This window comes from Morone saxatilis, unplaced genomic scaffold, assembly GCF_004916995.1.
Source record: "Morone saxatilis isolate NCDOM2014 unplaced genomic scaffold, NCSU_SB_2.0 Contig9, whole genome shotgun sequence".
Classification (NCBI taxonomy): domain Eukaryota; kingdom Metazoa; phylum Chordata; class Actinopteri; family Moronidae; genus Morone; species Morone saxatilis.
The window spans coordinates 8,241,690-8,245,863 of NW_023340268.1; positions in this window are offsets into that span (position 1 = coordinate 8,241,690).

Sequence of the window (4,174 nt, forward strand, 5' to 3'; positions counted from 1 at the left end):
ATTCTCTGTCTTTTCTCTTTTCCCTCTAACACTCTATCTCATCTTTTTCCTCTCCTCCCTCCTCATTTCTTGTTTTCTCTTCTTGTTGTTTTGTCCCAGTGCCTGTTGCTGTGCGGATGGAAGTCCTGAACACATCCACGTCTCCTCTAAAAACATATCCTCCCTGCGGCTTTACTCGCCGCTCAGTTTCAGCGCTTCCTGTCTCCCCCTCTAGCCCGCCTGTAATTATCATCGTAACCTATGGATCTGCAACCCCCTCTCCATTCACAAAATGGGTATTTTTATCTGAGTCTGAGTGACAGTGGTTTTTATTTTTTCAGATGATGTCTATTTGTGTAAGGATTTATGCAAATGCTAATTAAGTGGGTCTCTTTGCTTACATAATTGCTCAGCTCTATTCCTGATACCTGTTAAATCTATTCTAGCCCTCTGAATGACCCTGCACACACATGAGTCTGTGAGATATCAGACATGTAATGGGTGCAGTCACTGGATTAAAATGACAGAATGAAAATTCAAACTCTACGGACACTGCACCTCTAAAATGGCTCATTGCTTTGGCACACTAATGCGCCCTCAGAGGCTTTTGGCGGTGCTTTGTAATCATCACTGAATATTTTTAACATTTCAGAAACTTTGTATTTTGACCCTAAATGCCATGACGTACCAGGCTGCTTTGAGCTCCCTCTGATGAGGATGTGCAAAGCAATTTGTTAGTTTTCTCTCACAGATGTGGTTAACATTTAAGCTTTAAAAAGTCCAAATGAGAGTGCTTCAGTTGTCAAACTGAGTCACCAGCTGTGATTTATTTTTTAAAGTATCTGGAAGGGCATCTTCATCTTATTTGCTGAAACAGAGCAGCTTGACTCTTCCACTTCTCTTGTTTTACATTGTACATCAAGAGTGTGTTTATATAGGCAGACATAAGCATTAAGGCGTAATGCCTCAGTTCAAGCTATTCCACTCTGACATGAAACATTCTGGACAGGCTCAGTACAGATTATGTTATGATGACCACCTCCACTGCAATGCATCGCGTCATGAGCTTCATCCAAAAATAGTACACGGAATCATTCTCAACGTTAGGGCAACTATTCTTAGACTATTACTTTTCAGGGCAGATTAATGGTAGAAAGATCTGGATGGGTGAAAGATCTCATTAAATCGTAGGGGGAAATCTGCTTTAATCTGATATTTTTGGTCTCTTGCTTTTTGGTCGAAGTGAAGGGTGACTGGCTAATTAACCATCTGAAGTGACCAGCTGTCTCACTCTTTCCCTGTCCTTCTATGGCCTGTGGCCCCAATCTATGTCTTCCTGTGGCACTTGGCTACTGTTTACCACTTCTGACTGCTTTCTGCTTGTGCGTTTTCCCTATGTGCACTTGTGTAGCAAGCTGGTGAAAAACGCATGACCATGATGAGTGCTTACCACTCACCCCTCTAATCCTGTGGAGGAGAAAGGGGAGAGGCTGCCTCAAGGCCAAGCCCTGCTGGTATGACCGAACGCTGTGTGACATTCTCAGCAGCATCCCCTCCGGCTCCGCATGACAGCGACAGCGGTCACTTTTTTGCCATCTCTTCCTCCTCCTTCCCTGCTTTTCTGAGTAAAAAAAGGGCATGTTTGGTTCAGTCGCATGGTTACACACAATAAATAAATAAATCTGCATAATTACGTAAGCGGTGTTTTGCTGAACTGCAGCCAAGGGTATTGCGAGTCAAGCGCTGATGTTAGCTCTCATTAAGGGTGGCACAAAGCTCTCCTCAAAGTTCAGAAAGATTGCAGTGATGGAAAAACATTTAGGGTCATGCAATGCACACTGGATGTGTGCAGGTTTTGACTGCACAGTGTGTGATCTAACAGGCTGGAAACAACTGGAGAGACAAGAGCTTCTGTTCGCCTGATGGCTAATCTCAGATCAGCAGATGAGGAGCCGGTGAGGGAAGCAAGTGAAATGCACTTTCAAATACTCAAATCTAGTTATTCTTTTGTCCCCCTCTTTTTCTAACTCTGATGGTTTTTTAGTCCAGCTTCTGAAAATCTCACCGGTCTTGCTTACCCTTCTCTTTCTACCATCACAACCCTTTCTTTCCTGCCTTTAACCCTCTCTGCTCCTCGCTGCATTTCTCCTTCCTATCTCCTTTGCCTTTCCACACTTCCATCACTGCCTTCCTCTCCCCTTTCTCCCTCTTTCCCTCCTTGTTCCCCTGCTTTGGTTTTGTGAAAGGGAGCTTTATCAGCAGGCCTGAATGGTGCAGGTCCACTGGAAGCACGGACAATGGGCCCATCATCAGAGGGAAGCAGAGCACCATGAAAGAGGAACAAAGACCCTCTGCCCAAGTGGGGCCCCACTCTGCACCTCACACCACCGCAGCAACAGCCTCTACTGGCCCTGCATGCTGTGTGTGTGTGCTAGGGAAAGAAATGTGTGTGTTCTTGCCTGTATAAGCAGGCAGGTGCTGCCCCTTGGGATTTCTGCATTATGGATCTGCCCCACTAAAAATGGCTTGGCTTTCAGCTATCATTCTTAAACAGGCTGCATTCTCCTGCTGGCACTACGCATCCATTATTGTCGAAATCTATCTTTCTGCATGGCCTCCTGTGCATCCACACCACTATGCATCATGCACTTGTGTTTGTTAGTGTGTAGAAGCTTTTAGCGATTCACCCAAGGTAGGCTTAGTGAGTATATGCTTTCCTGTCTGTAGTTGTAACATGACAATACATGCACCCGTCATGAATATGCATGCTCACTTACTGTCTCCTCAGGGGAATAGGAGACTCTTTAAAAATAAACATGTTTGTGCAGGGAAAGCTGTTTGAGTGAGCGGAGTGCAAGGCAAGTCGTGTCTGTTGAACAGGTTTTTCAGTAGAAAGTGACTGGACATAGCAGAGTTGACAAAGAGCTCATCTGTTCTTTCATATGCCATAACTGTTGAAGAGGTACACTCCCACCTTTTGGAACAAACCATGATCTGTATCTGACAATTTAATAACTCTTTTATTGTTTTTAAGATTCACACTAAATTGCTAATGCAGTTACTAATCCTCCTGAAGTCCATAAGAATACACACAGCTTAGAATAAAAGGCTGGGTATTACCAGTGATCAGTGAGCGAGCAATGTAAAATGTAGTCTACAGTCAGGCTATAGGCTCTGTGAGGCTGTCCTTTGAGCTAAATGCTAATGTCATAATATTCTAATGTCAAGTAGGTTAATATTTACTATGTTTACAATCTTAGTTCAGTATATTAGCATACATTTGGTAATAATTAGCACCATACAGTAGCACATGATCCTCATCATGGGGATGGATCTGGATGATGGGGGAGGATTTTTGTCGTTTTTGGGAAGAGATAACCCTTCTTAGCATCCTATAGGTGTTCAGTAGGAATCACTGAATCCTCAACCTGGATCTAATACACTGAATTACCGCTGTATCCGTAGCTTTCTGAATTGAAGCACCTCACCAGTGACAAAATTATGAGATGACAAATTCACAGAAACAATCACAGGTGGTTGCTGAGCTAAAGCAGGGCTTATGTGGGCCTAGTTTTGTAACTGACTGATTGAACTTGACGGTTTGAACCAGCAACAGAAATTCAGCAGACAGTTCAATCTGAGGCTGAGTTGAAAGTAGTCAGAAAACAAATTTTCTCCTAAAAAACAGAATAGATGAAATTAGGTATTGGCAGGAAGCCAGGATAGATCGGAATGAATTTTGTCAGTGTGTCATGTGATATGGGCAATGTAGCACTAATCTAACAGCTCTAAATGCCGCTAACTGCAAATACTATTGTTATGCTATCAAGATGTGGTCAGTTATAAGTTTGGGAACCTAATCCTTTTAAACCTCTAACATGATTTAATTTTGTGCACTAGTTATATTATCAAAGAAGGTATGTCATTGAGGCAGGACATGTCATATTCTGGGACAAAATTCTGCTTTCCACCATCAACAATTGCTGCAGCTTTTCACAGCTTTGAACTCCAAAGGTAAATTATATCCCTGTATGGAGTTCTCTGAGTTCTGGACCAGAGTCATTTTACTATGAATATATCCAATAACTACAATTGGGGGAGCTAGTGCAGGTGGGAGGTTTTTCTTTCCAGTCTGTTGATATTGTGTAATTGTAAAAATGTAATATTTGAGGGGAGTTAAGGTCATATTCATCTG